Here is a 22,638-nt window from a genome sequence, read left to right on the forward strand (position 1 = left end):
AATTGTTGAACATCCCTGGACCAAGATGTTTAATTTTATCTCAGTTTTACAGTAATCTATGCCCTCCAAGACACATTAATGCACCACAAAAGCTTTAATTTTGATGCCACTAGCCAGACTTCTCTCCTAAGGGCTGGGTTCCTAGACTGTGCTATAAAGAAAAAGAGAGGAAGACAGAAAGAGTGATTTTGAGCACTTTTTAAGACTGCTATCCTGTGAAATTTTAAGGGATTATAAACCATATCAAAAGCTACTGAAATCTTTAGTCACGAGTATTTTTTACAGAAATGTCAGAAAAACATCACAGAATGTGCTAACTGTGGCTTTCTCTTACCACACGATCCTGAGTGTACGTGCAAGTGTTAAAAAATGAGCATTTTAGAAGGAAAATTGGCAGCAGAACATCTAGCGTTTTCAGCAGAAAATGTACATGTCTGTTGATGTGGATCAGGTGTCAGCAAATCAGAAAATACCATATTCATTCAATATCACATCATATATAATTCTTCTAGAGGTAATTTTCATCAGATTGACTAATTTAATGCCCTTTGGTGACATTACCTGTTGCTGCTTTAGAATATGCTCACAGCAGTAATTTCAGGTTCTTAATGTTTATTCTGCTACCCTTTTGGCATTATTAAATCTTGCCTGATTGTTTCCATAACTCTCCATTATTTTTTACTCCTGTATTTTGCACAGTTTATTAAAAGCTCATGTTAAATCATAAAGCACGTGTGGTTTGGCTAAAAATTGTGACAGTCATCATGTCCAGTACTTTGAACATAGGTCCCTTGTCCAGCAGGAATGTGACCAGACTAGGGATATAAAAGCCTACTGCCTGTGTGCTAGAAGAATATTCAGAAGGCATTTGGGCAAAACACTTAGCAGAGAACATAACCCATTGTACAGGTGAGCACTCTGTAAAAGCATTCACTATATCTAAGCTGAGACACTAAAGAAACACTCAAGAAAAATTTGAATTATTTATTTCCACATGTTATCCTTTAAAAGCACTATAAGATCACTCCAAAACACTCCTGTCAGCACATAGTAACCTCAGAAACAGGAGGAGATGAAAGACATGCTACTTGGGAGAGGTTTTGGAGAATGGAAGTGCTGATAACTATAGCTCAAATGGGCCAGCACCATCTTTCTCTAGTTCTTTAGACACTGAGATGGGACCAAGACTTTAACTTTTCAAACAGTTTTGCCTTCAAAATCCCCAGGCCTTAGTGATCTCTGAGTGACACTGCCCAGCTTGGATCCACTCAGAGAACTCGTCTGTCCACAAAATGGGGCTCAGCTGTGCAGTTAGCTCCAAATCTTCTTTGTTGGACAAGCTAAGGGAGAGTGGCTGTCCATGCCCCAGATGGATGTGAAAGTGGATCATCCCCCATTTTCTTCCAAGAGAGACAGTACAGGCAGCATCACAGACTCTGAAATGACAGAAATTATTTCACTGCCTAACATAAACTCATGGCGCAGGCAGCTCCTTGTTCCTTGTGCCATTTTCAGCTCAGTCTCCTTACTGAGCAAATTAAAATGATTCTCTGAAAAATGTGAAAACAAACCTGGAGCTTTACTCCCCTCTAGGTGTCTGCTGGGGCCATGCAATATTCCCTTTGGATCTAGCAATCAGACTTGAAAGGTAATGAAACACTTATGTCCAAGGCAATTCTGAACGGTCATTCCTGCAGTTTATTGTGTTGGTGGAAAAGATTAGTGGCAGAATTTATTGGTGTGAGTACAGTCACCTTACCTTACTTTGGTGCTACCAGTGGTTGAGGGTGTGCTCAGGTCTCTGTCCCTGAGCTCTCTTCATGGCTTCTTCATTCCATTTTGTCTGCTTTGAACTAACGTTTATTTTCTTCCTTAAAAAGATAAAAGTAGTAGACCAGACAATTTATTCCTACCATATTTTTAGATTTCTTCTGTCTGTCATTTTAAATAAAAAGGAAATGAGGAGCGTGAAATTCTGGGAGAATAAGTTGGGTGTAAATGTGTCTTGCTAAGAAGTGTGAAATTCTACAGTTCTAGTTTACAGTGATGCATTAATCCTAAAATTATGTGGCTTTTTTTTTTTTTTTTAAATTGGCCTTTTCATAGAGCAGAGAAACTGCTGTCAAAACAATTATTAGTGTGGAGTTTCAAAAATCATAGATGTGATTTATACTCTATTGAAAATCAGTGGGATATGTTTAAAGTACTGCTGTGCTTTTTAAAACCCCACCAAGGATGTGGGCTTCCAAGGCTGCTAAAGTACTAACTCAGCTACTTTGAACTCTAACATTGTTTTGAGGTGAATATCTTGCTTACTTTACGGGAAAGGAAGCATATTGATCTGTTTTTGACAATCCCCACCAGAGATCTGAAGGCACGACTGAGACTGCTGGTTACACTCATGTCTGGCTGGAGTCTGTGGCTGTTTTGCCATTTCTGTCTGAGCAGAGTTTTTATGTTAGGTGATACGGCCAAGGTCACAGGAGAGAACACCATGGAACTCAGATAGTTTTGCATAGTGATTGAAGCCATCTTTTTCCTTAAGTGGGAAAGCCATTCCCCTCATAGAAGGGAGGAGCTGATAACCTAATTTGACCTGCTTTTAACTGCCTGAATTTCCCATTAAAAATCTATGATGTCATTTGGTGCTGTTGGAAATAGGAGAAAATATTTGTAACAAGACTTCATAAGTGGAAAATACTGATTTATCAAAATGGCAAAGGTTTCTTTTCAGTGTGTCACCTTGCTCATGAAATATGAGAAAAAAGCTTTGATCCTGTGGGAGTAATTTATTTAAATAATTTTGTGGAAAAAAAGAATCATGGAGTCACAGACTGTTTGGACTTGAAGGGACCTTGAAAGAGCATCTAGTCCAAACCCCTTACCAGAGCAGAATCACCTAGACTAAATCACGCAGGAATGGATCCAGGTGGGTTTTAAATGTCTCCAGAGATCAGTAAGAAATTAGTAAGAAATTAGTATCCTCTCATAATTAGATTTGGTGCTTAATAGCTTTCTAAAAGTAAACTGAATTAAAATTAAGCATTTGCAAAATATTGAAAGTAAATACTTGCCTATTTTGCAACTTTTTTTTTTATTTTAAAAACCTTTCACCTTAGTTTAGGATGTGGAAAAATTGGCTCCCTTAGGTCTTCCAGACCACTTAAAATGGGAGTGATTCTGTGCGTAGATAATATCTGAAAGCAAGTGAGCTTGTGAGCTTACACTAAGTGTAGACATAAAGCTTTACCACACAACAACAGTATACAGATCTCCTGGAAATGCTATTGAGCTAAAAAATCAGCTCTCCACCTCCCACCAAAGAACCCCCCTGCAAGTTTCTTACATCATTAAATCAACAGTGCTCTGTAATACTTTAGCAATGTCTTTACAAGGATTTCATTCCCCAGCTTTTCCAGTAACCCCTGCTCATAGGTTAAATGAGCTTTTTTCTTCTCTAATGGAAATATCCAGAAGGAAAACCTGTGATTTTTATTGTATTTTACTAAACACAATCTGTATTTCCCTTCTGAAAAGAAGCAGTTGAAATTATCGCATGCAGGATGGTGTACAGACTATAAAAGATAAATTGTGGAGAAGGCTCTCTCCCATTTTAAGTAAACACACTTTCATTTGAAAGGAAAACTACACAGGTAGGTAATAAACTAAAATAAAATGCAATTTTCTCTAATTAGAACTTTTGTTTTCCAGATGTACCACACACAATGTTTACAAAATTTAACATTAAACTGGTTGCAAAAATTTTAAATATGTGTAACATTTAAAAGTTATGGTAAGCAGCCCACCAACTGTGTAGTTATCTAACATCTCAATGAGCTATTGTTGTCCTTACTTGCTCTGATGGAACTTCATTATTTCAAATCTAGATAAAGAAAACCTTCTGATGTTTTAGGAATTAGTCACTGGCTGCACTTATTTTGTATGTAGAATTTCATCATACCTAGAATGGTATCAAAAATCATAATGATTTTTGTGTATCACTATCATCTTCCATACATGTGGGTGTTTAAATTTTAACTCCTCCTGAAATAGAATCAGCGTTCATCAAGTAGTAGAAAAAAGCTGAAGTAAGGGTGTTGCATCTACTACAGGCTGCCCAGGGAAGTGGTTGAGTCACCATCCCTGGTGGTATTTAAAAGATGCATAGAAGTGGTGTGCAGGGACATGGTGTAACGGTTGGATTTGGAAGTGCTAGGTTAACATTTGGACTTGATCTTAAAAGTCTTTTCCAATGAATTTTTTTTCTCTTATTCTGCTCTTATTGGAGTAAATCAAGGGCCCCTGAGCTCAGTGAAGATTTCCCTGGTTTAGCCAGACGCAAAGTAGACTCACTGGATTTCATGTTTTATCTTGAATTCCATCTGTGACATTCACCAGCTTTTAAATATAGAACATCCATGATTTTTTATTATTTTCCTGAGAAACAAAGCTTTTTATTTCCCATAGTTTGGGGCACGGTCATTCTGTCAGCAAGGTCCAGTCCAATGGACAGAAAACACCTACAAAGAAAGAAAAATGTCAAGAGCGAGCTCAGTCCTCATTAAACACCACTGAATCCCTGAGGAATTTTTTTGGCTATGATGCCATAGAGGAGAGCATGAGACTGAGCCTCTGTTCCCTCAGATCCAGCAATAAGACCATGCTCAAAAAACTCCTGAAAAACCTGTTAATCAGTTCTGCTGCTCAGGGAACTACATAATTACTTAGAAAAATGGTCCGATTTAAGTGTATCATGATCACCTGTAAATACAGTCACTTCATTTTGGGGCAAAAGAAGGGCGTAGGTTCTTCTGATAATCTTCAAAATTGCTCTGACAGGTTGTGGTGTATTTATCTGTAATCAATGTGTTATGTTTCTGACAAGGGGTGCCAACATAATATCCCATGATGTTGCTGATGCTGTCATCCCATGTCATGATGAAGCTACAGGATCAACCTCTGCTCAAGACATTTCTGGTTTGTACTATAATGTGTTGCTTTACTCTCCACAAAGTTAATGTGAAATTAATTCAGATTCAATACACAATTGATCAAAAATGCACTGGACATTACCATATTTCTTACCAAGGACACGTGATAGCGTTGTCTTAGTGTGTATCTTGTCAGGGCAGGGAGATGCCTCTGTTTTATCTGGCTATCTTCAACTGTATGGTGGTATATTTGGATGCCGCAGAAACTAAAATGAAGTAACACTGAATAATGTCCCACCCTGGGACCTTATTCATTATTATTTGCCACTCCCTGGCAAAACAAGGGCAAGAGACCTCCATAAACCCAATTTGTACCTGCTCATGTTGATTATTTTGTCAAGCAGAGGAGAGAAAAATAACAGTGGCAGTAAATATTTAAAGAACGACCAGCCCTGTTCTCCAGTGCTTTAAAACACATTTAGTAATAGCAGATACCATGGTACCAAATCTTCCATTGTGTTTTGCAGTGCACATTAGGAAATGAAAATTGAATTTACTTTAAAAAGTACAATTATCAGTACAAAATGAAATGGCATGCCATCCAGTGAAGGATATCAGCGTAGTTCAGTGGAGCACTGCAGGAAACACACAGCATCTCCCTGGCCTGCAGCAGCTCCTCTCTGGCTGACAGCTTTAGTGGGGACACCAACAATGAAATTAATATGCTCAATAGTTTTTGAGAAGAGCAACAGGCTCTGCTTGAGCCTCAGCAGGCCAGAAATTGCTTAAGTGGGCTTCTCTGCAGGCAATTTTTGCCCTTGTATGAATGCTTGTAAATCTTTAATGACAGTTATGCTCCTTTGCTTTTGCTGCCCAATTATTTTTCATGTATTTGAGTGTGCCACTTGTTTCTGTGAAGTGATTTACATGGGTTAGTTTAGGAGATGATGCTCAGGAAGGCAAGTTTTTGTTCTGTTAGCTGGAGCATTTCTTTCTTTCCATGCAGGACAGTGTTTTCTGTTCTATAGATGTGTCTGTATTTCAATCCCCTGGAAAAAAAAAAAAACAAAACAAGAGGCAGGGAAGACCATTTAATAGTCTCACCACTTGCTCACCCACCTTTGAACACACATCAAAGAAGCAGTTCAAGGGGGAAAGAACAACTATTTTATTTTTGTAGAATAAGTTTGTAAGGGCAATTTAGTAGTCTGGTAACTGTGGCAACAAGGGACTATGTTTGCTATTTACTTTCATGGAGATTGAAAAAAAAGGAAATAATTCTATATAAAAATGTGGGGCTTTTTTTCTGTTGACAAAATTGTGGAAATTGTGCAAACAGATTTGGAGCTGCTAAAAATGTTTTAATGTATTGCACCACACTGTAACTAGTACTTTCATGCAATGTTTTCTTAAGAAATAATAAATCTGGAATTTTATTGAAAAACCTGGCATAAAGTTGAAATATCCTTCTTTGTACTGTGTAATTGAATATTTTTTTCCAACAAATTACTTTTTGTGCTCCTAAGCAATTTCCATCTAGAAATTTAGAGGGATGCCCTGATTAATTTGCACTAGAATGCTCTAAAAGGTAAAAATATAACATTGCCCTTTTATGCTATACTGTGAATAAATATGACAGACTAAGGTCAAAACAATTAGCTTAAGACTGCCAAAACAAGCATGCTAAATTGTGTCATTTTACTCAAGTTAATTTTCAGTGCAGAGCACGGGCTTTGATTTAAGCAGTTAAAAAGGATCTGATGGTGTCATGGTTCAGCCCCAGTCAGCAGCTGAGCATCACATCCTGCTTACTCCTTCCCCTGTGGGATGGGGAGGAGGATTGGGAGACAAAGGCAAACCTCAGGGGTGGGGATAAGGACAGTTTGCTGGGACAGCAAAGAGAAACAACAGCAGGACTAACAACAAAACATACACACTGGTGATAACATAATGCACTTTACCAAGCCAAGGACCAAGTAGACACTCAGCCCACCCTCACACCATCCCATTTTACGGGGAACATGACATCATACAGTGTGGAAAACACCCTTGGCCAGCTTGGCTCCATGTCCTGGTGCCTTGTGAAAATTAAGTCTATCCCAGCTGAAACCAGGACAGATAATTACAAATCAATGCATGGCCAAGTGATAAAAATAATACCAGTAGCTGAAAATTCAGTGGTGTGGCTATAAGATTTGTCTCAATTTGTTTCCAGTTAAACCTTTCATCCATGATTGTGTGCAGAAAAAATATGATTTAAGGTTTAGTAGAACACTATATTAATTTGTCAAACAGCAGGCTAAGAAGTGCCTGAAAGAGTACTTTTGATCCACAAAGAATCCTTGTGTACTTTCTTCACAATAATAAATGTTTGTCTTCCACCTTGTTCATGTATCTATAAAATAATAATTAACTTCTGACTATACAACGTTTGCAGCACTCAGGTGTTAGCATCATACCATAGATGGAGTGTAGTGCCCATCACAGAATTGCTCCCTGCCTTGTTTCCCATTATCACTTTAATTAGGTAATGAGGGACACCTTGCAAGCCATGCAATATAACCTTCTTCTAAGAGCACGCTCCTTTCTGCTGTTCTTTCCCAGGCCTCTTCACTGTGGGCAGGCTTTCTCGTGGTAGGAAGATACAGTCTCTCCTACCTACAGCTTTCTGGCTAATAAAAAGCAGGCAATTTGGTAAGAAAGGAAAGCTGGTGGGTTCTATTGCTGTTGTTCCTGAGCCCGCAACTTCCTGCGACATCTGCTGATGGTTGTTGCTGTCTGGGTTTGACCTTTGTGTGAGTGAGCACTCATCTTCTAAGGTACAGAACAAAACTATATAGCATGTAATTTGGCTTTCATATTTTCTGCTGTGAAAGTACTTGTTGTGTAACACTATATATAGAACCAGATTCGGATTTTATTTTTTTCCTTACAGCCTCTACTCTGTTATTCTACATTTATTTTTCACTTACATTCAAGCAAAATAATCTACAAAATTCAACTCAGGCATTCTAGTGTCTCTTCTAAGATTTTTCTCTCTAGCTGCTTGGGTGAATTTTTTTAGTGTAGGCCTGCTTGAAATAAGTGCTGCTCCAGTGCAGAGTAGGTAGGAAGAGACTGTAGCTATGTTACTCAGACCTTGTTTGGTTGCTGTCCCTTGTCTTTTGATACTGCCCTGTAAAAGGGATACATCAATTTAAATGCAACTAGGCAAATAACTTTTAGCATATATGTGGTTAGAATTCTGTGAGTGCAGCTTGTGGAGGCTGAATTGTTTAAAAATGCTGTGGTAGGGGAATATAGTTACTGGTAGTGAAGCTGAACTTCTGTGTCTAATGTTGACGTTTTTAAGATGCCATGGGAAAAAATCCAGTTATCTGTGATAGCTTATGGAGGTCTGTGATAAGGGCAGCTATGAACTCAATGCTTTCAGTTTAGGAAAAAGTGCTTCTAAAGCCAGGTAAGATTATCTGGTTGCTGAAGAGATAGGGTGCTTGGTTTTTGGTTGTGGGTCATATAAAGATAACAGAATTGAAAGTTAGATCTACTGAAAGCTTCAGTCTTGAAGTTGAAAGTTTCCATTTCAATATTCTTTCTTAAAAGAGCATATGCTTTAACTTAAAAAGTGTTAATATTACTCTAAACTTGTGGTTAATTCAGAATGAAATGTATCAAATCTTAAAATAGGAAGCTGTTGTTTAAATGTTTATGGGGTCTAAGTATTATAGTTGCATGTGAGTTTGTGTCCACTTTGAAAATGAGAGGTAGTCTTAAAATTACTATTTTTTAAAAAATATTTTTTCTAATCTGGAATATTTTTGTAAAAACAAATATTTTTCCTTAGATCAGAGCTCTAAAGCCAGATCAAGCTGGCCTATCCATTGTAAACTAGGACTTTTATTTTGCTAGTTTAGTTAAATACGCCCTATCTACAAGTTTCCATGCATGTACATAAATCACCTTCAGTGAGAAGGAGACTCCTATTTGGCAGGTAATGGTGTTTGCTGTTTGGGTCCTGGAGCAGCTTGTGACCTGACTGTAAATGCAGATACCAGGAAATTTATTGGCTGCTCTTTGTCTGAAACTAAAAATATTAAGTATTTTGTGCGTGATCCTTGCCAGAAGCCAGGAAAGGTCCAAGCTCCCCTGTGGCACTGTAGTAATAGCTATGGTCTGCAGCAATTTCTGTGTAGGTCTGTAGGATATGCTGATGTACTGTATGTGTGTTTATCTTGATCAGAATTGAGTTGATTGTAAAGCAGTGAGCTCAGTGAAAGTGTATTAAAAATATTGACTACAAATTTTTTAATTGCTAAGGTATTCCTTTCTTTAAGTTGATTCTAAGAAATGTTGGAGGGAAGTTGGAGAAATAGTTTAATAAAGATTAGGAAAGTTTAAAGGATGGAGTTTAGAGTTTTCAGAGAAGGCTTTTTTTTTGATTTTTAGTTCCTATGGACTGAGTTCACAGTTGCTGGAAGACTTACCCAAAGTCAGATGGTAAATAATATTCTAGCCAGCCCTGATAACCTTACAGGAGCACAGTAAACCAGATTACTGAGCGAAACTTTTAGAAGCTAATGGGGATGAAAACCCCAAATGCTAGTGCAGTGCAAGAGACCTCAGGAACCATTAGCCACCATCATGGTGGAGCTAGGGTAGCTAGTTATAAGGACACAGCAACTGCCCATTGCATTTTTTGGGTGGAGCTTCCCACTGATTGTTTTTGGGATCAATCATGTTTAATACTCTTATTAATGACCTTGGCACTGATATGTGTATGCTTGTATGATTTGCTGAAGATGCAAAGTAAAAGGGGTTGTCAATAAGGCTTGAGATGTCCTGCAGGAAGAAATATGACTTTGAGTATAGTAATAGAAATGAAGTGAAATTCAGTAGTACAAAGTAGAAGGTCCATCCCCTGGGGGTCAATAGCAAGAATGCTAGGTATCAGTAGGAAGCTGATTTTGGGATACAGGCTTTTAATGTACAGTCAAGTCTTTATTCTTAACCTTTGTCATCTTTTATACTTGTGAGGCAGGTGGTGTGATAATGGAGTTAGAACATGTTGGGCTTTTAATAGTTTTTCTTATGACAATTATTGGTTGTGTGGCTTATTTAGTTCATGAGGTATTACATATGCTTGTAAAGATGTAAACCTGATGTAGTGTATGACAGAAAGAACCCATCTCCTTGTATTTACCTTGGAGGTGAGGAGGGAAAAGAAAGGGAGAAACAGCAAGGAAAGAAAACTCATCATTAATGTACTCAATCTTGATCAGCAGCTGATTTACATATTAGCTGAATATGTGGTTTCCCCCCTCAATATCAGAGGGTTTTGATAAGAGCCCAAAGAAAGCTCTAAAGCTTCACTTTAATGCTGTGGTCCGCAGATGCTTCATGCCCACAAACATGGCGGCCTAGCCTCTGGGCCTGTGGTTTCACTCACCGCCATGGGTGGTCTGCAGGTAGCAGTGCTTTAGGAAATGTCCACCATGTGCCTGGAGCTGCCCCCTTGCCTGACCTCGGTGCCATAGGGCCGTATTTCCACACTTTTTTCCTTGCTGCAAATTCCTTTTCCCTGAGGCGGCTCCAGTGTCCCTGACAGGGACTGAGCTTGGCCTGGTGGTGTCTGGCAGACAGCAGCCCTGTTTGCCTCACAGGGCCGTGCGCTCTGCTGCCAGCACTGGGGATGGTGGTTCTCAATGTCAGGAATTTGGTAACTCCTCAGGACTGGGGTGTGTAGCTTGCAACCTTTTTTGCAAAGCGCAGGGGGAGATAGAACATGGACATGACTTAGGAAATGCCATCTTCCAGTCAGCTTTGAAGTGGGAAATCTCCAAAGAGGAGAGTGGAGCCCACAGCCTGTCAGGGGAGAGCTGATCCCCTGGCCTGATGTTCTGGAGGGAAAATGGCAGATGCAAGCCCTGCTTGTGTCCAGTGGAAAATCTTACAAAATAGGTATGTAACTAAAATTTCTGTGGTATGTGTAGTGTTACTGGTGTGGCACATATTCACAGGTCCCCACCTTCCTCCTCTACCACCAGTAGCTCCTCTGACTGTGTGGTGAGCTGCTTTGGTGGACCAACCCAGTTTATAAAGTAGAGACTTACCAGGGCAATGGGTAATGGTTTTAAACTGAAAGAACAGACTTAAATTGGGTATGAGTAAAATTTTTTTTATGATCAGGGTGCTGAGGTGCTAGAGCAGGTTGCCTAGAGAAACTGTGGATGGCCATCCCTGGCAATGGTCAAGACCGGGTTGGATGGGGCTTTGGGCAATCTGTTCTGGTGAAAGATGTCCCTCTCCTGTAGCAGAGAGGGTTGGACAAGATGATCCTTAAAAACCCATGCTAATCCAAACCATTCTATAATGACTGTGTTGGGGTGAGAAATAGTAGTTATGCTTCAGACCTGTTTAATATATTAATGGACTTGACATAAATATTACGAGTTCACTTATAAAATTTGTTGAAAATGCAAATCTAAGAAGCTCTAGAGGAATAAACCTGCTGGCCCAGGAGGCCTTGTTCAATTTGGAATGATCCAAAATTCTTTTTTCATTGTTTTTGGTCATTGAAGTGAAAGTTGATTTTTCACACCAGTCTAATAATAATAGCATTTATTTGCCATGTGGTTTCCTGGATTTGATGATGCTGCTAACAGGAGCAGAAAGATAGATACCTGTTTCTGAAAGAAGACGTAAGCTAAAAGAAACCAAATGGGGAGAAAGCAAGCTCAAGCTGGTAAGCAGCACGGGAAGAAATGTGATGTATTTTGCTAAAGCATCCCTGCATTGATTTATACCAGTGGAGAGTTTTCTTCAGGAGTAAGAGTTGGCTCGCCTCAGTTTCTCACCAGGTCTTTAAAGACACAACTTATGGTTGTTATTGTAATAATTTCAGGTATCAAGTGGAAACTTATTCAAAGTGGAAAATGATTCCAGTGCAAAACTGAATAATAAACTTCCTGACCAGCAGTGACTTGGGGCTATTCTGCTTTGCTTTGGATGTTCTGGGTGGCAAGGGGGGATTACAGCTGAAGTTCTGTCTTTGGCATTTGCTTAATGGAAGTAAATGAACACACAAATAAAGTATTCTGTACCAAAAGAGATACAGGGATTAATAGGTCAGTGTCTAGATGATGGGGACTCCTGTTCATTCCTGATTTTGGATACTTCAGCAGTGGGCTAGGACCATGGGTAAAGTCTAGAATACTATTTTAGGAACATTCAGTTTAAAAAAAATTCTTGCCAAGACTTCAATACTGTGTAGCAGATGTGCTTTGGTAAGCATGGGAGTATATCTGATGGTTTTCAAGGTCATTTTTCTTTATTGTACACTTAGATCAGCTGTTGAACAATTATTGAATAATGGATATCTGCTTTCTCTAGAGTATGCAGAATTGATTTTTTGGTGAATTACTGATTGGATTGATTTTATACTCAAAATAGTATTGGACAATTAAGTGTATAAGTTACTTTGATCTCTCAGATACTTTGCTTGATCTCCTGTGGCAAGCTAAAGCTTTAGGCATATTGATAATGACAGTTACAGAATCTAGAAATGGAAAATGCCTCTAGTCCTTCTGACTGGACAGGAATTTTGCTACTATATGTTTATTACTAGCTGCTGCTTCTTTCCTCAGTCCTAGAATTACCTTGTCAAAAGGATGTGATTTCTTTTTTTTTTTCTTTTTTTTTTCTTCTCTCAGTCAGGTTTTTGGGTTTTTTACAAGATACCAGTAACTGTCTGGACTACATTAAGCATTTATGTGAAAATTTCATTGGAGTTGTATCTGTTTGCCTTTTGAGCTAAACTTGATGTTTAGTCTGACTGTTTTCCTCATATTCAAGTTCCTGTTAAAGTTTTGTTTATCCCCTTTTAGGTACTATGAGAAGGAAGGTGGGGGTAGCCCTGACATTATTACTGTTAGTAGAATGGAGAGATTGCTATTAGATGGAAAAAGAATTACAATGCTAAAGCAAAAGTCAAGAAGCTGGAATCTGTAGAAAAGATGAGGGATTCACAATAGATTTGTTAGTGTGAAGGGTACTGAAGTATCTGTATTCCCTTTTTTTTCATGAAAAGGGACAGGAGGTGACTTAAGTGCAGTGTTCTACATTCTCAGGGTGTTTTTTTTCACTTATGGATTTCATATGAATGAATAGACAGCCCTCTGTTCTGAATTAGCTGCTAAATCTGCATTTACCTCCTGGACTCTTCTTTCTCTATGGCTGGTACGTGCAGAATCATGGTGGGGTTCTGTATTTTTCATAGCACCCTAACATCTGCTTGCTTTTTTGCCCTAGGTCTATCCTTCCTCCATGGTGTTTATATACTGTTACTACAATATCCAAACACCTCAGTCTTTATTGCTTTTCCCAATTCCCCTATGAATTAGGTAAATGCAGTTATTCTCATTTGACAAGTACATGACTGAGGCACTTGAAAACGGAAGGCCATAAACTGAAAGATATTTAAGCACCTAAATGTGTAAAGTGCCTAATGTGATTTTCTAAAGCATCCAAATACATTAAGCATCTAACTCCTGCTGACTGCAGTGGAAGTTAAGTACCTAACTCATCCGGATGTTGTTGAAAAAGTGGATGGCTGCCAATCTGTCTCTCTTCATATTTAGTTAGATAAATATTTGAAAATACAAGTCTAGATGACTTGCTCTATGCTACACATGGAGACCCCCAACCGATAATCTATTACATTAACATTTTTTTCTTCAGCTTTTCAGTTTTATAACAACTGGTTATTCTACTTGCATGATCATTTGCAATACTTTATCCTGAAATATTATAAACATGGTACTTTAGCTATCAAGTTTCATAGCAATTCAGAAACAGTACCATGTATAGATTGAATCATGTTTAGATTATATTGCTCCTAAACCAGCTATTTTCTTAATGGCATTTATCAAAGCATTTTTGGAGCTGTTATGTCTAAATGCCGAGCGTACTTTTTCAGGTAGTAGTTGAGTAGGTAGGAAGGAGATTGTGTACTGACACTTAGGGTTCTGGATAAAAGCTGTATTTCAAACTTCTGTTTTTTAATGTTAATGGTATTTGATAAAGTGGTAAAATATTGCAGCTGCATTTTACACTCCTGAATTAAATGACTTAAGTCTGTGACACTACGTTATTGCATCTTTATGGCAAGGTTTCTGGAAGCCTCCAGAGAGCCACATGTGTGGCATGTATACAAAAGCTGCGTGAAGCTCCTGGCAGGGTCCCTTGTGCACTTCTGTACTCCAGCAACTGCTCCACGTGTTCTTCAGACTTTTGCCATAAAAGGCCTTTCCTCACTTGTGTTATCCTCCTGTCTCAAGGCAGAGCAGGAAACAGACCCAGACCTTCGGTGCATCTCTTTTGGACTGTAGTTGCATTTTGGAGGTGGACATATGACCCCAGTGGCCCAGATCACCCCAGTTCCCACATTCAACCCCTGAATTCCCTGGCTGCAAGAAAGCAATGCCTATCAGTAGCCTCTTGCCACTGCCTCCATGGAGCATGGCCTTTGTTTTAGAAAAAGGGCAGTTAAAACCTTTACCTCCATGTGTGTCTCCAGAGTAAATGTAAAACACCTGGTAAAGACCAGTCTGACTTCTGGCCATGGCTGGGATACCATGAAGTGAGGCATTTAGCTGTGCCTGAACTCATGGCTGGGCTGTCTGATCTGGAGGTGAGGACTCTGACCAGTTAAGGGTCAGGAAATGGTACTGGCATTTGATCTCTCCAAATTACCCCCAAGAAGCTGCTGGATTTGGTTTCTGCAGTTTCCAAGTTGGTTTTTAAAGCAATAGGTTGGTTTACAAGTGGCTAAAACATGATTGGAGTCAAATAATTTGTAGCAGCCACACTTCTGCCATGGAATTCAGATCTATTTATAGCCTACAGGATTAAAATTGCAATTAAAACCCCCACAGTTTATTTTAATGAAATAATTATCTTCCACTCTCCAATTAATAGAATATAATTGTAATTTTAGTAAGAAAATTTCTTTCTACACAGCAAGTAGTTAACACCATTTGATTTTAGCCCCCCAATGTGATTAAAAACAAAATCCATCTTAAAGAATTTTATGGGTAGTCCCTTCATAGTGAACTGAATTCACACATCAACTTGAAATAGCTAAAGTCTACTTTGGCAGTGGATTGTTTCATAGTTTTGTGTGGATAGAAGTTAGGGCTTTTTAAAAATGCTTGAGAAACTTCATGTTTTATGCTGCTGGAACAAAATGGAATGCTTTCTAGTCAAACTAAGACTTATTTCTGAAATAAATGAAAATCCACATCTAAAGTACCATGCTCTGAGGATGGGAAGTACTTGCTACTCTTCTGCTGATCAAGGTTTGTTACATGGTATGTTTGTAGAATTACTGTGGCAGCTCAGCTGTGTCTCTTACCTACTTGACTTGAGATGGGATAAGAGAAAAGAGCTGGTTTTCTCTTGGGAGGGCATCACTCAGTGTGGCAGCTAATACAGACAGTGACATGGTTGTCCTGCAAAGGAATGGCTCATTCCATTCTAAGTGCTGGACCAGGTTTAGTGATTAACTGCTGTTAAGGAGTGGTTTTGCCCAGCTCTGAAACTTGGTGCTAGAGCTGTTACATCAGTAAGTGAAGAGGTGCAATGTCCAATCTGTAGTTAGTGGTCTTCACCTGTCTCTTAGTTTGTCTCATGGATTTCTCAGGTTGCCAACCTTTTTTTTTTGTTCTCTACTTCATTTATATCAGCTAAATTATGAAACATACTGCCAGTGGTGGCAAAAAAGCATCCAGAAGTTACTATTTTAAGTTAAAAAATATATACACATTTCTTATTCTGTGACAGCAGTTTTGTCATAAACTGACTGAACTACCCAAAGGGAAGAAAACATTTCAGGGTGGCTGTTAATGTACTTTCCTTGAAAGGCTGCTGGAATGTCCTGACCAGTTAGAGATCCTGTCTCATTATGTAGTAGGAAAGAAAAACTTGAAGGGAAAAACAAAAACTATTTTCATTTAACTGTTTTGGAGAGTTTGTATCCCCAGAAATGAAGAGTACTACAGTTTTTCTCAGAATTTCCGAGGAAATATGCACCCAGCTGTCTGTATTTCTTTTAGCAGATTCATCCTGCTACATCATGAAATGCTTTTAAACTATGTTCACGTGTGGTGTGAAAATTACTGTCCCTTACACTGCACTCCTGTGGTTTTTTGAAGATTAGAGAGTGTAGGTTAACTCTCCAGGGCTCAGTAGAGTAACTTGAAGGTTGTATCAATCTCAGATCAGATTGGGAAATATTTTTAGCACTCCTGGAAGGTGAGTTAGTAAGGGGCATATTTCCAAACACCCATGCTTTCCTTTTGTAGGTGTGGTTGTATAGAGGCCACCTCAATACTTGCAGCTCTGTTTAATTGTGAGAGAATCAGACAATTAGAGTAGGAAAATTTCTGTGTGACAACAATGAGCTCTGTTTTTGCAAAAATATGAGTATAGGTATTGCCTTTGACACTTGATACAATGGCTGTTGCTGTCATGAGGAGTCTTTTCACTTATATTACTGGATTTTTTGGGGTCAGAGAGCCAGAGCCTTCTCTAGTTAAAAGTGTAACTTTATTTGTGAATGACAAGAAATAATCCCGGTCTTCCACGTGTATCTAGTACTATGTGGTAAATAGCATGTTGGGTCTTTCACTTTTTAACACCTAGGGTTAGATTTGTACTTCACTGGCAGTAAATCTGGCTCTGTATCCATCACTTAAGTTTATGAAGCATACACCAGTTTCTCTTAGATTTTGCAAAGCTTTTCTGCTTTTTTAATGTCTGCTCCTGCTGGTTATATATTGCCAAACTCTCAATCAGCTGTCCTCATACACACTTTTCATCACATCTCATCACATCCTTCCTTGTCTTGTCTTCACTTGAAGTGTTTTATCTGCTACATTCATCTGTTGTGTAAATTCTTCAGAGGTCTGAGTGACTGTACAGCACTCGCTTTGTTTCTAGAATGAGATCTCTTTGACTAACCTTTCAGGTAAGTTTTGTCTGTTTTACATGGGATGGAGGGCTAACCCTCCCCCATAGTATACACTATTTTGTTAGGATTTTTTTCATTTCCAGAATCTCTTACTCATTCCTTTCCTGTACTTGTCACAGATCACTTCCAGGTGAAATCTTATGTACAAAATTGTAGCTTTGACTGCAACTAAAATCTCTTGGTGTTATCAGCACACTGTGCTCATGGGGAGATGAGATAGGGGACTATGACAGATTACTAGTGACTGGAGACATGAAATAGCATTCCTGATGTCAAATATTTGTGTGAGTGGTCTTTAGGCAGTGGGATTTTTATAGCCTTCTAGACAATAGGCCTGAATTTGTGGGGACGGACTGAAATTTATTGCTATGAGAAATGCTGACGATGGGGAAAAAAAATCTGGATATTTTTCTTGACTTTTCAAATGAGATATAGAGGGCAGTCAGTGGGAGGGGGGAAAAAACCCAAATTATGAGAACTACTACTGCATGAGTCAGCTTCATGATGAACATGCACAACCTGAAGGTGCTCTTCCCTGGCTTTGCCCTTCTAATTTCATGGTGATATGGCTCTGCATAATCCTTTCAGGAGGTGTGAAGGTGGTGTTGCTCTTTATTCTTCTGGAAGTCCCAACAGAGATCCCAACCTGTGTTCTCCCTTTTCTTCCACTTCTGTCTATGTTCCGTGGCTTCCTATTCCCTATTTCTCTTCTCTCCCTAATTCTCTCAATGCCTTCCTCATGCTATCAGTACTCTCCTGTCACTTCTGGCGAGTGGTATCCTGTGAGATCATGTCTGTGTGCACGTCTCCTCTATGTTGCCTCTTCTGCCACCTGCTCTGTGGAGCTATCGGGAAGATGCAGGTGATTCTGGAAAACTATTTCAGACATCCTAACAATCTCTGAAATGTTACATCAGCAAGAAAGCAGAAGGCAAAGGAAGGACATGGCCATTTAAATGGAAGTGCTGAACAAGTAAACAGTTGGAGAAACAGGTTTTGAAGTGCTGAATTAATTTGAATACATCTTTACCTTGATGTACAAAACTGTATTTGGAAGCAACTGTTTGAAGATGCATGTAATACTTAATGATAGGTATTTAGTCCTTGTGAAAGTTAATTACCAGAGCAGCCATTATAGCCAAGAACAACATATGTTTCCTCTGGAGTGCTTTCTGAACTCATCTAAGCATTTATTATTCTAAGAAAGTCATGCTGGAAAGTCCATTTAGTGTGTGATGTCCCTGGAGACCTGTGGTCTAAACTTCCCTTGCTCAGAAGATACCCACTGCTGCTGGGAGTGCATTGTTAGGTTTTGTCACCTTCATCTGTATGGGGTCACTTTCTGTTCTCTGTTTGGAAATGAAGGTGATTTAGTAATTATTCTTGTTAGCATATGAAAACAATTAAGATTATTTTTGGTGTTAAGATGGTTCCTTTCTCAGGTTTAGGTGTTTTGACTTTTTGCCGATACGCTCCACTTTCTTGATGTGCAATGTGCTATTTCAAAAAGAAGCAAGACAGAGTTTGTTTTCAAGGAAAACAGCCTGATGGTTGCACTGGTCCATGCTGTCACTTGTGGATGTCTGAAAGTGGATGCATCCCAAGGTGCTTCCTAGGCACAGAGGTGTGATGTGGAGTTTGTAGGAGTAACTTGGGGGGATGTTTATTTTTGGTAGTAGTATAGCAACTTGAGCAGTATTAGCTTGCAGTGAGGCCAGTGAGTATATATTAGGTATTTATATTGTCATTTTATGACTTTTTTTCAGGGAGGAGGAAGTGTGCTACTAGATTATACCTTTTCTGTGGAGTTTTAATTGTCTATGGAGATTTGACAGGGCTACAAGTTTCTGTTGAGCTCCTTAGATAACATTTTTCTCAAACTTTTCATTACTTGTCTACAGCCTTATTGATTTCATCCTTATTACAATCTAAAGGATTTCTCCCACCACAGTGACCCTCTGGGATAATTATGAATTGAAATAGGGCTCAAGAATTTGAGATCACTAAAGCATTGAAGTAGTTTTGAAGGAAAGAACGTTACTTAGTGACTGAACTATAAATTTAATACTAAAGGATAGTTTTAATTTCTTTAGAAACTCTCAGAATCAGAAGCTTTTATACAGACTGTTAATGGTAGCTGACTTTGCCTTCTGTATGGGAATCTGTTTGTAAGTGAAATTTGGTTGCCAGTTGCTGGCAGCAGTGCACTCCTGTAGAAACACTTCCTGGAAAGTTATGTGCTTCCAGCATCTCTGCTGTTACTTGTGCCGGTCCGATGCAATGAGATGTTCTGAATTTCATTTGACCAAATATTTGTTTTGAATATAACATTTAGAATCAGGAAGTAAATGAAGCTACTGTAGACACACACTGTTGAAGGATGTTGTTATTTATTCAGTGTATAAATCAGCCCTGTTTTGTGCTGCTGAATGTAATCCAAACACTGGCGAAGAAAAATAATGATAACGTGCATCATTGCTGCATAATTTTAAGGCATTTTATAGCCTGGAAAATGTGGTGGATTCTATAAAAATGACAAATGACACAACACTGTAATAAATAGCCATAGTTTGTGCATTGTGAATTAGAGTTTAGATTCAAATGGAAATTTTTTCAGCAGATTGGATATGAATTCAATCTCAGAACCTCTCTACACAAATTATTTTGATTTCCTTATGTTTTCTGAATTTTAATCGACATTGGTATGTATTCTATTAGATATAAATACATCAATACTTATATTTAAAATGTATATGAAATCAGTTACTATGAATATAATACACTAAAATGCATCCTACATGTGTGTATCTCCAGTGGAACAAACTGTTTTGTTTTTAATTCATAATGACTTTGATTCATTGGCTGTTTAGAATGCTTGGTTCTTATTAAATTTGTGAGTGAATCACTCAGGTATGTGCTGCGTCTTTATTGTGGTAATTAAATCCATCTTTCTGGAAAAATTCTAATTTTGGTTTTTGCTTAACATGAATATTTACGAGAATAAAGTTTTTTGAAACTCAAACTTATTAAAATATAGGATGACTTCTCTGGAAAACAGTCTTGCAGTGGTAGCCTTATTATTGGACAGACAAAACATGTTATTTGCAGTTGATTTCTCTATTAGATGAAAATACATGGGTAAGTAATCTTTTGGCTGTGAAAAATTATTAAAGGGTAGAAAACTCTGAACCAATATTAGACTTGATACCTTATGGCTAATTAAGCAATGTAATAAGTAATCATAAGACTCAAATAAAATCTGTGGGCTTTGCTAAATTATTCCATGAGTAGCTTGACTTACACAATACCACATAATTACAGTTTGTGTGGAATATTTTCATAACTACATAGTTCTTCCCAAATGAAAAGTAAACTTTGGCTGCAATTGTGTTATGGTTTACCAGACTAGAACAGATTCTACTCAGCCTTGAACAAAATTGACTTCTAATTGTGCATCACATGCAGGTTCCAAATTTCATCACTGGCTGGATTGGCTTGAGTTGGTGTTAGTGGCACAAAAATCTTCCAGGCAGGTTCCATTTAAGGACAATGTGGCAAGTCCACATAATGCTGTGATATGTTCCATGACAGATGTGAAAAATACACAATACTGAAACAAAAACCAGTATGGTTGGATCACAAAATCAGCTTTCAAGACTATGCAGTGAAACATATCTAAAAACTAAGTGCTTGGGTAATGTTTTGCTTAAGAGTTTGGCTGTAGCACATCTGATCTGGTGGTCTGCTTACACCTGTGTGAGCAATGACTTGATCAAGAGAAAGGTACAAATTAATCCTGTTACAGGACCTGTAGACTTGCCTTTGGAAAACTGTCCCCATATTCCAACAGTTACTTTACGAACACTAACAATTCATCATTTAAACTTGAGAATTTTAATTAAAACTTTAGTTGTAATTCTGGATGTTTCAGTAATCTTGCTACTGCTCTAAAAAAAAAAAAACAAACACTGCATAGGCTACTCAAAGTTACAGCTACACATTGAAGAATGGAGTTGAGGAAAAGATCTAGTATCTACAAAATAATTACTTGTATGGACTGTGGAAGAACTGTTTTGGATGAAGTAGTGAAAATTTACGTTGAGATGACTGAGAAAATCCTCCAGAATGTTTAAAGTCTGCCTTTTAAATCTTGTAAATTAACCTCCTAGAGCAAGTAGTGATGCGTGTTTAAGTTCTTTTCTGGCTAGCATAGGTAAATATGGGGAAATTGCTGAAGGGTGACAAGGTATGCAAATCAGGTTACTAAAGGATATAGCGAATAAACCACCAAAATGAAGCAATCTGCAAAAGAATGGTACAAAACATACTGGAAAGCACAAAATAGGGAAGTCTCCTGTACTGGTGCCCTCTGTCATAAAGTCTGAAGTAGCATGGTGTTCTGCTAAGAAGGTTACCATAGGCTTTTTCAGCATAGTAGTGTTTAGAAGCCAGTAACTGCCCTATAAAGATGTAAAGCTTCCTGTGATTTGGAGGCATAAATCCCTAAAGACATACTATTCCAAGTTTTGTGACCGTTTAAGCTCGAGGTCAGTAAATCACTTGAACTTGTGCTTTATTCCGTTTAAGAGGGCTTATTTGAATATAAGTGGAGCACTTTGACTCAAGGCAGAACATGTGCTCAAATGTTCCTTGAAATCTATGTCATTTGCTTGACTTCAAATTGCCATAATTTAGCATTTTTTTATACAAAGGCAGTGCAACTCTGTACTTTGAGTGTTCAGAGCATTGGTTTCTAAGCAAGAGTATTCAACCCAGGTAATAGTGTTCAATGCTTCCCTGACCTGGGAAAGTAAAGGCAGTACCTAAAGCAGAAACCTATGGACTTGAACTTCTGGAGCTGTTAAAGTATGTTTCTCACTGAAGCATATTTTTGACCTATTGCACATATTCTGGAATGCCAAAGCACCAATCATTTTTTAACTGTCCATGACAACCAGGAACTAAAATGTGAGTAAATTTATTGACTCTAAATGGCCAATTAAAAAGTGCTGTAGAAGTGACATGTTTCTTCATGTAAAGAACTAAGTAGATTATTGAGCAATAATTTGCAATCTTCAGAGCTGGCTGATGTGGTGCAAATCTGTGGCCTTGCACGCTGTTTCCTGGCATCTTTGAAGCTGGATTTGAGCTGACTGAGGATGGTGAAGTCCTGCCAGATCTGCAGGAGGGCTCTGGCTCTGCTGCTACCTGCTAACACTGGTAGCTGGTGCTGCTTCAGAGTTTCAAGGAAATTCTGTTTTGTTTCATAGGGACAAAACTACAGAAACAATCTGGGTAACAGAGCAACAGCGGTTTCCTCCTTCCACCTTGGCTGTTGTACACTAGGGTGTGTGTATATATATCTATTTTTATGTATATGTTTATGTTAATGTTCTTTTTTGCATGCCAGTAATATGTTTCTAAATAAACTAATAGTTTTGCTCTCATGAAAAGATTACCTCAGCTCAGATGCACAGGAGAGTTTTCAGTGGTTCATGTTGCAATTCTACAGCTGAGAGGGCAAAAAGGAGCTACGTATCTTGTGTTCCTCCTCAGTAAAGCAATGCATCCTGAAAGCTCAACTGCTCTTTACTATGTGCAACTGCAATCCTGAGGTGTGTGTATAATCTCTTATGTTTTGGAAGATTTATTGCAAAATAAATTCATGTGAGTTGAGGG

At 38.4% G+C, this 22,638-nt stretch overlaps 1 protein-coding gene across 2 annotated transcripts in view; it reads left to right on the plus strand.

Annotated features, from left to right (window-relative positions):
- DPP10 (dipeptidyl peptidase like 10) overlaps positions 1 to 22,638 on the plus strand; it is a gene marked incomplete at both ends in the record, with an annotated part of 501,348 nt that overhangs the window by 25,251 nt on the left and 453,459 nt on the right. The gene's annotated exons all lie outside the window — the stretch shown is intronic.

This window comes from Gallinula chloropus, assembly GCF_964237585.1.
Source record: "Gallinula chloropus genome assembly, chromosome: 5".
Taxonomy (NCBI): Eukaryota; Metazoa; Chordata; class Aves; order Gruiformes; family Rallidae; genus Gallinula; species Gallinula chloropus.